Source organism: Chiloscyllium punctatum, chromosome 39 (genome assembly GCF_047496795.1).
Source record: "Chiloscyllium punctatum isolate Juve2018m chromosome 39, sChiPun1.3, whole genome shotgun sequence".
In the NCBI taxonomy this organism is placed as follows: domain Eukaryota; kingdom Metazoa; phylum Chordata; class Chondrichthyes; order Orectolobiformes; family Hemiscylliidae; genus Chiloscyllium; species Chiloscyllium punctatum.
This window is the reverse complement of record NC_092777.1, coordinates 34,274,861-34,287,721: the sequence shown is the minus strand read 5'-3', so window position 1 is coordinate 34,287,721 and position 12,861 is coordinate 34,274,861. Positions and strand designations below refer to the sequence as shown.

The window sequence follows — 12,861 nt, the reverse complement described above, 5'->3', positions numbered from 1 at the left end:
GAATGCAGTGATCTCAAAGGAATGAAAGTGGGGACTGGAAGAGTTTAGAAAGGAATGGCAAGAATCTGGGGTGCAGCATTGGGATGGGTGGTTGGTGAATTGGAAAGGAAGTTGGGAATTTTAAAATCAAATCATTGCTTAAACAGATACCAATATATCACAAGTACAGAGATGATGAATGAAGTGAATGTTGTGTGAGTTAGGATACAGGTAGCAGAGTTGTAGATATGTTTAAGAGTTTGCAGAGGGTAAAAGGTGGAAGGTTGTGACCCAGAGTGCACTGGGATGGTCACATTCAGAGATAACAGTTTCCAGTATGAGTATTTCAGCAAAATGGAAACAAAAGGCAGAGTTAGAAAGAGATTATGTTACAGAGATGCAATAAACAAGGTAACTGAAAATGTATTAAGTTTGCTAAGAAGGTCAGTAAATGTTGAAAGCAATGTTTTTAGCTTTCTTTATGGAGAATTTGCTTTTAGAAAAAATATTTACACCAGTCAACTTTCCTTTTAGTCCTCTTTTATGTAGCTGTCCAGATGTTGCTACAATTTTATCCATGTTTATTTAAACAAGTGGCCTAATCTACAAATGATCAAAAAATAACATAACCAGCAGATGCTCTTGCATCAATAATCTCCCCACGGTCAGAGCTAAAAGGAAGCAAAGAGGCAATCAGTTGGGTTCCTTCCTGTGTTTAACAAAATTCTGATCAAAACATTTAATGAGGACACTTTAATAGCTTGCTGAAATCTAAGGTAGCAATGGATTTGGTTTCACTGTTTCTTTAAAGCTCACGTTCCAGTATTTTAATATTATTCAGTTTAGCTTAAGAACAAAATAAATAAACATAGCTGTTTTGTTGATTTGGAAACAAGAATCCCCTTTAATAAATTATCTAAAAAATCTTATGCACGCTAATTATTTGAATGACTTGTGATGTTAGTTTTTCAATTCATTTGTTAACTTGCCTTCTCCCTCTCTCTTGAGGACTGACAAGCCAGTAATCACACATTTTTATTCAGAAGAAATAACATACTGTTCCTGTCATTAATGGATTTAAGCATTACCCATTTTCAATCTGAAATTCTAGCAATATCTAACAAATAAAAATCATAAAATCAAGCTAGAAATTAATTAGAAAAAAGCAGAGAGAGTTGATAATAAAATCAAAAAAGTCAAGTTAGCAAATTAGGAAGAGAGATAAGAGACTAAAAATTCAAGTTCACACATGTTTGGGATTCCAACAGGAGGAAAGCACATACACAGCAGGGGACTATAACTGGCACTACATGTTGGGGCCTGTGGTACATAATGTTGGCCCTTGGGGCTTACTTCCATTGAGTCAATGAACTTCAAAGAGTGTCAGGAAGCTCTTCACCAGATAAACAGGATTGAGCGCAATGATCCTAAGTGAGAAAGCACTGTGACTGGGAAGGGAACATTAGGTTAGAAATCTTTCTTGGTTGAGGGGAGGGGGAATGGAAGTGACAATGATTGGGAGCTTAAAGTCTCAGATGGGCAAAGTCATGCTAAGCTGGGTACAGAAGATGCATCAATTTTGTCCAACAGTAAACATGGATACATCAACAAAACAAACCCTGTGATAAAGATCACAGCTAAATGCTAAAATTAGTTCAATAATTACAGTTGCACAACAGTATAACTGTCTATATGTATTAACATAGTTAATGCAAACTCTGATACCAAAACACGGCATGGTGGCATAGTGGTTAGCACTGCTGCCTCACAGCGCCAGAGACCCGGGTTCAATTCCTGCCTCAGGCGACTGACTGTGTGGAGTTTGCACGTTCTCCCCGTGTCTGCGTGGGTTTCCTCCGGGTGCTCCGGTTTCCTCTCACAGTCCAAAGATGTGCAGGTCAGGTGAATTGGCCATGCTAAATTGCCCGTAGTGTTAGGTTAGGGGTATGGGTGGGTTGCGCTTCGGCGGGGCGGTGTAGATTTGTTGGGCCGAAGGGCCTGTTTCCACACTGTAAGTAATCTAATCTAATAAAAAAAAAACTATAAAAGTAAAACATATGAATATACACAATATCAGAAATATGATTTATCACATCCAAATAGCATGCAACCACTAACCATTCATAGAAATTCATTTATTTACTCATAAAACACTATTGACTCAAAAGTGATCGTCAATCACAAGCACACGATAATCTTATGAAGTAATGAAATAAGTGATTTGCAAGTGAATCTTGTAATTAATCTACCAATCCAAGGCATGTAAGGTTGATTTTCCAATGCATTAACACCAACAACACACCTATTTCCATATTACCCATTGAAACAAAATTTGGCTCAGATTTTGCAACAAAGTCCTGTATCCATAAATTTACAGTTGTTTACAAACAACTTCCTGGAATTGAAAAGGAACTTTGTAAACATGGTGTTTCATTCTTTCAGACTGTAAATATTAATGGGATTTTGTTCCTTTAACTATTTCTGTCTTATTTAATTTGTTCCTTCCTATTATCTCTTTATTTTGTTTTCTGTATGTCATTTAACATTGAATTAATAATTCTATTTCGCATTTTCTGCCTTGGACTTCGTGTAGCTCAATATTAGTTGTTCAATCTGATTGGTTAAAGAGATACACAGTTACTTACCCATCCACAGAAGTCTCCAATCCTCTGCCAAAGTAATTTGTTATGGCAAATCTGAGTTATTCCTTGTTCACTTCAGTATGATGCTTTTTGGGGGCACTTAAGCTAGTGAGTTCTGCATGGGACCGCACCATCTTCCTGCTTCCATCTTCATTAATGCCATTCAAAGAACCTCACCGCCATACCCCCTCACTGCTGGTTTTAATCGAGTAGCAATCACAGTTTGTCCTGCGAAGATGACAACAAATAAATTCTGATATGTTTACTTAAGGGCTCTCGAGGGTGGGTGGAGGGATCAATGGATTCTGGCCATAATTCAAATAAGCTCTATAAGGGTAAAGGGACCCAGTAATCCAGTACCAAGATGGGAGGAGAACTACAAGTGACCCGGCTTTCCTTCCAAACTTCTCTGTCTTTTCTGCAACTTGCCTACACCCTCTACCCCTTGACTCCCTTTCCAAGATCACTTTACTGGAAATCCTTCCTTGAGCCAGGGCTTTAGTACTGGCTATATCCACCATCTTCCCAGTGGCGCTGATGAGTGTGCAAGATCTTCCAGCCTCTGATTGGCCAGCAGCCTTCAGTGAGTGGGGGATCCACCAGCAGGATTCTTGATCCCCAGGAAATGGCTTCCACTGGTCTTTCAATGCCTGAGTGGCACAAAATGTGACAGGCTTGCGAAAACAGAGACAAAGTGGACTCCCTCCACTTCTCCACCTGATGCTTCCATAAGATTCTGCAAAAATCACAGGCAATCTGCAGACAAATGGATTGCAATGGACAACCAGTGCCATTTATTCACCACTGACCAGAATATTCAGGACATGATACTGTCAGATTATACATCACAAAAATCTGCAGTTTTACCTCAATAGATATAGAGGCAGGAAATAATATGGAATAATTTGAGTGTATTGATCAAGTACATAAAGCGATCATGTTTACAAGTTTCAAAACTGCTGTGAGTTCATCAGTGAGTTGGATCCCTAAACAGTTTGCCTTTTGGCAGCTATTTCTTTCTGCCTTATACATCTGCTTTGGTTTGTCAAGATCAGAAAGACTTCTTCATACCAGATGCTAAGGGACTGAACTGACAGACAGTCTTTGGATCGATATACATCAAATGGCAATTACCTTTGCAGAGCCTGTGCTCTGAATATTATTTACTAGACTCTACAATTCCAACTATGTCTGTCAGCAATAATTCTCCATCTTTTAAAGGGAAAAGCTAGCCACAAAATTTTCCAACATTTTGGCATTATCTTCAATCCTTGTTAAATGGAAACATAATCTAGAACATGCCTCAAAAACAGATGGGTCACTTCCACCAGTTAAACAACAGAACTCAGGCAACTCATTCAAAAGAATCTGCAGCAAATAATAACAAAGCTCCAGATTAACATTTAAGATATGACTGAATCTAATCAAATTAAATAAAGGTACAGATAAAGATATTGGACTATATTTGTGTTCCTGAGTTGGATTCTTGGAGTCAGGAAATCAAGAGAAAGTGTTCTGAATTATGCAATTTTCATACTGCATGTAGGTGTGAGAGAGAAGTGGGTCTATAATTCCTAGATTTGAAGCAGACACAGGAGCTAGTGAATGTCAAGTTGGCTGGTTAAATACCTGCTGCACTGCTGTAGGAGCTTGTTCACATTGTTTTGTTAAATCCCAGATCCTGTGGCCCTTACCCTTCAAATCTCAGCAATCCTCCTACCTACTTTCCATGTTCCATCTATACCAACTCGTCACTCACTGCCTTTTGCCATTCTATCCTCCTTATCAGTTTCCATAATGGGCACACTCCAGGAGACATTTTGAGATAAAATAAGAGATCTAAGCATTTATTACTGCCTCCACTATAACAAACAAATACTTCAATTTCTGAAAGTTCCTTCAAAAAACTTTTAAAATCCCTCAAATATATCAATCTGCATCAAAACAAACAGACTTGTATTCATAACATCACAACAAGGAGATCTAGCTCTTCAAGAACCTCATTATGCTGTCAACAAAATTGATTTTACAACTGTCTACAGTGATAATAGATTGTGGAATACAGTTGACTATTAATAATGATGTAACAATAGACTTGTTTAACCTTAACAAAACAACTATTGTAATTGCTAATACAAATATTTTCAACTTGCACTGACAGAGGCATGTTGTTTATTCAAATGTTAAAAGGGCTGCAAATTTAAATAACTTTGGAGCTTAAGTTTTTTTTAACTGATCACTAACACTGGCAGGCTATCATTTTAGTTTTAAAGGGCTGGGGAGTTAAATAGCAACAGCTAGGTTCTCTGAATACTTTAACTGCCCTTCAAAAGCATTTACTTCTCCTGCATTTGTGACTCCCACATTGTGAAGTCAGTGCCATTTGTTTGAATTTTCAGTCAAATTTCAAATGGTCCTACTAAGTTTGAGTTTCCCTCTTTCCCTTCTGGTAAAGATAGGATTGGTTGGAGGTAATAGAATAACATCTAGTTCTTAATCTTGTCTACCATTTTTAAAGGTCTGAAGAGGACAAAGATTTGGTCCATTTTCCCTCCAGATAAAAGTAATATTGGCAGCTTTTTATTTAATTACTCTTGATCAAATGTGCTAATTAAATTTTAGAAATACCAGCTTTATTTAGCGTTGGCTGACACTAATAGAAAAGTGGGGGCAGCAAACCAGGTCCAGAGAATGTTACAAGGGTCTTGAGGCTGAGCAACAGAATCCAGGTTTCCCTTATAGAGGCCAGAAAACCAACCAGTGTCACCTGACACCACAGAGATTTTATAAACATTCATTTGTGTGATATGGGCTTCACTGCCTGGCCAGCCTTTATTGCCCTCCCTGGTTGTCCATAAAAAGGTGATGGTGAAATGATTGAAATGCTGCCGTAGACCCACAATACCATTAGGGAAGGAATTCCAGGATTTTGATCCAGCCACAGTGAAGGAACAATGATGTATTTCCAAATCAGGTTGATGAGTGGCTTGGAGGGGAACTTGCTGGAGATGGTGTTCCTATGTATCTGCTGCCTTAGTCCTTTAAGTTGGAAATAGTCATGAATTTAGGACATCTAAGGATCTTTGGTGAATTTCTGCAGTGGATCTGGCAGATAGTACACACAGCTCCTACTGAGCATCAGTGGCAGAGGGAGCGGGTGTTTGTACTTGCGGTACGAATTAGGTGGGCTGCTTTGCCCTAGATGGTATCAAACTTCATGAGTGCTATTGGAGCTTCACCCATCCAGGCAAGTGTGGAGCATTCCATCACACTCCTCACGTACTGTGTAGATGATGGACAGACTCTGGGGATTCAGGAAATTAATTACTTACCACAGTATTCCTTGCTCTTGTAGCCACTACATTTATATGGCCAGACTGTATGAGTTTCTGGTCAATGGTAAATTCTAGGATGTTCATAATGGGGCATTAAATGAAGGTAACACTACTGACTGTCAAAGGGCAGTGATTAGATTGTCTCCCATTGGTGATGGTCATTGTGTGGTATTTATGTGGCATGCCCAAGCCTGGATATTGTTTAGGTCATGTTACATTTGAATATAGACTGCTTCAGTATCTGAGGAGTGGAGAATGAAGCTGAGCATAGTGTAATTATTGGCAAACATCCCCACTTCTGACTGTATGATGGAGAGAAGGTCATTGATGAAGCAGCTGAGCACTAATCAGAGGGCTTCCTGCCTTAAAATCACTAAAGTCCATCCTGGTGCCAACAAGTGCCTGACCTGATATGATGTTCTGTGGGAAAATGTAACTCTTTTTCTCTGAAGTTGCAGGAGAAAAGACTTTTTACTCAATCATGGGTCAACATTGTCAGAAGAGGGGATAAAATCTGCATCAACAAATTATTTCTCAAGAACACGACAAAATGCAATAGTTAACTAAAAACATTGGTGACCTTTGACATTGCTGTTTGTTAGTTTAGTAACAGCAAAACAGAGTCTTCATGAACCAGGCTATTAGTATTCAGCAATCGATGAACGAGAATCCTTTATCAGGAGACTTGGTTCAAATATATCCTGTTTCCATAAAAAAAACCCTCTTGGAGCCATTTCTTAAATAGAGCATGTCAGTTGGAATGCACACCTAATGAGCTCTCTTACAATTTTTAAAGTGGTTCTGTTCTTGACTTGTTATTCCAGCAGAAAACACTTGAATGCTACAGCTGTACTAATCCAGAAATACATGCTTTGGGATGAGTATGATGCAAAGTGGAGGACAAATTTAATTTCAAAAGAACATCTCTTGGCAGCCCTTGACTTAGATTTTTTTCCCCTTCCAGAGTTCTGTCTGTTACCAATCTTCGCAATTAAATTGGAAGATGGAAGCAAATTGACTGGATGGAGAGCAACAAAAACAACTTAGATTAATAAAATGAATAACCCAGGCACTTGGCTGAGGCATCATTATAAAAAGATAAATGTGTCATTTATGGTCACCTATCTGAATACCTCTCTCTCTGATCACTGTCAATTCCTTTTCTAACAATGCTCCTGTTAAATACTCCCTGCAGACATTCCATTAAATTAGTGATGATATATAAATGCACATTGCTGTGAACAAGAGAAAATGAAATTAAGAAGAATGACCAAAACAAAGTACACTTCAGTAATCAAGGTGCCAGAAACATCATTGAGCCGTACAGAGACTTTGGGAAGGGAATTATTCCACACAATGGGATCTAAACATTGAGGGGGTGGAGTTGTGCAATGAAATGTCAAATATCTCTTAAACAATTATGAAAAGCAGGTGAACAGCTCATTGAAAGTAAAGAAAAATCATATCAGAGTCAAAACATTAACTCTGTTTTCCTCTCTACACGTGATACCAGACTTGCTGAATTTCAGTTTTTATGTCCCATCTTCAGCTTTAGCAGTGTTTTATTTTCATTTTCAAATAAAGTCCAGCTGTTTATGGGTGTTACTTTTTTAAAAGACATCAAAAATGAGAAATTCACAAATGGTAAATATATTTTATAATGAGAGTCATTTGGATAGATTCCAACCATCCAAATATTTGATCAGTTTCATATACAATGGAAGAAAAAGGATAATATTTTATTCATATAAAGATGCACTCTTGCAAATCTGTACATGAAATAAATACATAAAATTGGTTAGATTTATTATCAGGCTCCTCAGTAGAATGTAATGATGGTACCAACACTGAGCACCACGAGTAAACAACATAACAGATGATACATGTGCAGTGCAGGAATTTCTGGTCCAGGAAACACAGTGCAGCACATATGGACACTGAAAGTAACATTTTCATCATTGAAAAAAAATTTCATTTCACACTTCTGCATGTTTTGACATTTTCTGCAAGTTTTCTTCTTTTTTATCGGAAAACAATCTTTAAGCAAACCTTGGACCTGCAATGGAAGAAATGGTGCAGAGAATGCTTTGCATGAATAAGCCAATTTTGAATCAAAAATACAGGAATGGTAAGGTTTTACTGTACAGGCAATTGTCCACCTACAGAAAACATCAGCATTAGCCATCCAAAACTGAACAAACACTGTTACAACAAGTACAGGAAGATTGACAACAACAAAAAAATAAAAGCTGCATTTTAAAATGTAGCCAATAGTGAAAATAATTGACCTACAGAGTGGTAAACTATACTGAGAACTGACAATGTAGAATATGGCAGCAAAATATTCAGCTGTGTTTCCTAAATAAATGGTTCCTTGTCTCAAGCTTAAATGAAAGCTGAGAAACGGCCTGCAAACATCACCCATGTTGCAATACACCAGGAGAAATGACAGTGTAAAGTGCATAGAGAAAACTCAGACACATTAGAAAGTAAATAGTTTGCTTATCATTTACAATCACATGGGTCCAGTGAATTAAACAATATAGTTCAACTTGCAACTCTGACAACTGGATAACGAGTATTTCATAGCAACAGTCAAGTAGTTCAACAGGTGGCATGGTGGCTCAGCGATAAGCACTGTTGCCTCACAGCACCAGGGTTCCAGGTTTGATTCCAGCCTTGGGTGACTGTCCGTGTGGAATTTGCACATTCTCCCTGTGTCTGTGTGGGTTTGGTCCAATTTTCTCCCACAATCCAAAGATGTGCAGTTTAGGTGAATGGGCCATGATAAATTGCCCATAGTGTTAGGTGCATTAGTCAGAGGGAAATGGGTCTGGGTGGGTTGCTCTTTGGAGGGTCGGTGTGGACTTGTTGGGCTGAGGGACATGTTTCCACACTGTAGGGAATCTAGTCTAGTCATATTACAATAAGTAATCTTCACCTCTATTCTTGAAGGGCAGCTGATCTTAAAACTAAGATGTCTACTTTCTTTAAGCAAATGTCCTTTTCTCTAACAAATGATCTGCAGCATCATATGCAATTACTGGGCTGAGGTTTCCACTCTCAGAATATGAATGTGAGATCTGTCCCATAAATCACAAGATGGTTTGCTATCAGCATACCAGAAAATGTACTCAGAATATATCAAATCACCAATGTATGGCACAAATGAGAATAGGAGATTAGCATGGCTTAAATTTGATAGCACGTGGAATTTACATCCCTTTTTCCTGTCAAAGCAGATCAGCAAGATGCTCAGGATGTCTTAGATTTCACATCTAATTACCTTAATTTACATAAATATTAGACACCTTACAGGCGTTAAAATTTCTCTTCTGAACAGTATAGAAGTCATGCTATCTAAATTAGAAATTGTCTGGTTGGAACCAAAGCTGCAGCTGCTGGTTTTAGATTTGAATTTCAAATATACTCGTAAGAGATTACCGATGGCCCAGATTTTCATCACAATACAGAGGCTCTCCATCCCAATGAAAATACCCAAAATTGCAAGCCCATCCTCCAAAACCTTCATTCCCAATTTTCCCAAGTATGGATCAGGAAACAGCCAGACCTCACACCATGCGATATAATTTTAAGACAGAATTTGTTAATGAGCTAGTCACCAGGATGTAGAATATATGACCAGTGGCCATTGTTAGTTTTAATTGCTGGATGTAGAAGGAAGGAGTGTATCTTTGTTTCCTGCAACAAAATAGTTGCTGAATTTCTATAACAGATCTTCAAATAAGCAAAACCTACATATGCTTACAAATCCAACTCTGAGGTTGATAAATTTATGGAAGTAAAACCAAATATATACACATGGTCAAGTTGTAGACACATCTGGAGATTTATATGGTCAAATATCTCCAGGGTGTAAAATGGTATCATGGTTGCCACAGATACCATGAGCCAAAGGGCCTTTTCCAATGCTCTACTGTTCTATATTTTATGTTCTGTGCACAGAAGAAACCAGGTCAGAGAAGATTTATACCAGTGAAATTATTTTGGCCTCACCAGGTTGAATATTGGACAGTTGAGGTGTCCCTGTCAACATGGTCTCAGGTCACATGAGGGAACAGTAGGCAGTTAGTCTTGGCGGTATGGTGTGGGAGAGGCATTTCGGTGATTTCTATTTTTGTTTCTAATATAACATTATGTGGTTCAATGTCAAATTGTGTTTGCTAAAACTCCTGTGAAGAGCTTTTGGATATTCCTTGGTAGATTTTAACTTCATCAAAGGGACTACTGCAAATGCAAGTTGTTGCTGTCCAAAGGCACGCTGGGATTATTGAGATTAAGAATTTGTTTACAAGAGTGATCTTCAAAGGTTAACTGCAAAATTACTGGTGCAATCCTAGAAATATAACACATGAAATAGGAATATGAAGATTTTCCAAAAAAAAGGATAGATCATCCTGTACATTTATAGTCAACTCTATAGAAACCAAGTCCAGATTTATTAATCAATTGAATTGGAATTCCACCAACTGCCACAGTGGGATTTGAATGCATATCCTCAAAACATTAGCTTGGACCTCTGGAATACTAGGCCATTACTATTATGCATCTGTTTCTCTGCAGTTATGTTCAATGCCTCAGCTGATAATAGAAATTATTCCACGTGTATTTTCAACATTCTTAACCCACGCAACTTTGCCTTGACAGGTCTATGCACTCAAGGCCTTTCTGTTCCTGCACATTTCTCAGTTTCTGATCATTTATTATTTATTTACTTGCATTCCCTCAAACATCCCAGAATTGAATTTGTTTTGTCTCTTGTCTGCCCACTTGACCAGTCCTTACAGTTTACTATGTTATGCCTCACGAAGAACCAGACAATCAGTTCTTGTAATATCTACAGGTTTTTTAATTATATGAAGGTTTCCCCTTTAGAATCCTTTTAGGGACCAAGATCCAAAGTAAGTCAAAATAATTTTTGCGCCGCAAAATAAAGAATGCACCCATTTCTAAGAGTTGTGAAAAATATCTTCCAGTCAAAAAAGATCCATCACCATTGCCATTATCCTTTGCTTCCTGCCACTTTGCTACATCTGGATCCAATTTGTCATCTGGCTTTGAATTGCAGACATTTTATAAACATGCTTCTGTGTCTGTATTCCACTCTATTCTTTCTACCTTTTATAATACTATATATTTAAATTAGAATGGCTGGTTGTAGAATTTACCTTAAGTCAATGCTTGATATATCATAAGTTGATTTTAAAATAAATGAACCTATTTTGTCTGTACCTTTTTTCCATGTTTAATTGATTCTACAATATTAGCAGTCCTGCAGCATGACAACTGTGGCCAGAAAAAGTTGAAAATAATGAACAGAGACTCAGCTATTTCCTCCTTTACTGATCTTAGGAGGCTAGGGTACATTTCATCCAGAACTAATCATTTATCAACTTTAAAAGACATGAAACCCTTGAATAATTCCTTTCTCACTATATTTATTTCTGGGAGCACTTCACATTCCTCATCCTGAATGAAAACATTTCCATTGTCACTCTTCTATTAAAACTGACACAAAGAATTCATTAAAACTATACCCTCATCTTCCTCTTCTGCATGAAGTTTTTGTTTTCTCTGTTCTCTGATAATCCTTAATTTTCCTTTTCATTCTTACATATTTATAAAATTTGTACAAGGTAATGGTTGTGAAAATGTTAAACTTGAAGCTGCTTTAATCTGCTCTACCCAAACTGATGCTGTCGTGGGATGGAGAAGTAGCAGCAGTCTAGTTAGGTTACCCCTTGGAAACAGAAGAATCATCTGGTCATCTTCATAATTATGTCTGGCTAGTCAATTTAACTTGTACCTTTTGCTATCATGTATTGAACTGCACCTTGTTCTGGCTCTTCTCATTAAGACCAATAATGGTTTATCTCTTACTATTGCCAATTAGACTGTGACCTTTAGACACAGTTTAGAAATGTGGATTGGCAGCAGTACTCTATTCTAACCCCAAACCACCAGTGGTTGGTACTGCAACATTTATCATAAAGTATCGTTCAAATTTTTCTTGCTTTTATTTGTCAATATCTTTTATGCCCTTAATTTACTTTCCCATCTTCCTGTTTAATTTCTAATTACCTGACACAAGCTTCTTGTTTGCATGTGCCATGCTGTATCCTCCTTCACATCACTGGCACACCAATAGACAATAGACAATAAGTGCAGGAGTAGGCCATTCTGCTCTTTGAGCCAGCACCACCATTCATTATGATATTGGCTGATCATCCTCAATCTGTGTCCTCAGATTTTGGAGTCACACTTTTCTCTTTGCAGCAAAATAAATTTTGTTCTGAAAGTTCACAAGCTCTTCCTTGAATGTGACTGTTTCCTAATCCATTTTGTCAAACATCATCTCACATTAGCAAAAATAGGCTTTTCCCCAAAACAGCATTGTTTCTTTTAGTCTACTTTTATCCTTTTCCATAACCACACTAACCCTAATAGAATTATGATCACTGTCCCTAAAATGCTTTCTCATCATCCAGCTTCATCTATTAAAACTAATTCCAGATCTGTCCTCACTCAGGTTTGGTTTGCTAAGTACTGATAGACAAAGTTATCCTGAATACTTTTTAAGAATCAGCTATCCTCCCCAGCTCCTACAGAGATTCTCTTCGAGCTGATATGAGGCAATTTGAAATCCCTTTTCATTACCACCCAATATTTTTTGAACTTCCCAGAAATTTGCTCCTCTGTCTCCACTGACTAATTGGAAGTCCTTCATAAAATACTGACAATGTAATTGCCCCACGTTTTTTGTTCTTCAGTTTACACATATAGCCTCACTTGATGCTCTTTCTAGCATATCTTTCTATCTCATACAAGTGTAATTGTTTCTGTAACTGATATTTCAATCCATCTCAATTTTTATCCTGTTCTCT

General features: G+C 37.6%; 1 long non-coding RNA gene across 1 annotated transcript in view; it reads right to left on the bottom strand.

The window, feature by feature from the left end:
- Positions 1 to 1,188: 1,188 nt before the first annotated feature.
- LOC140464222 (uncharacterized) overlaps positions 1,189 to 12,861 on the bottom strand; it is a 61,371-nt gene continuing 49,698 nt past the window's right edge. Inside the window, exons 2-3 of the long non-coding RNA XR_011954884.1 lie at positions 2,625 to 2,849; positions 1,189 to 2,004 (exon numbers count right to left, since the gene is read on the bottom strand). This is a non-coding gene — a long non-coding RNA (uncharacterized lncRNA). The remainder of the gene's footprint in view (positions 2,005 to 2,624; positions 2,850 to 12,861) is intronic.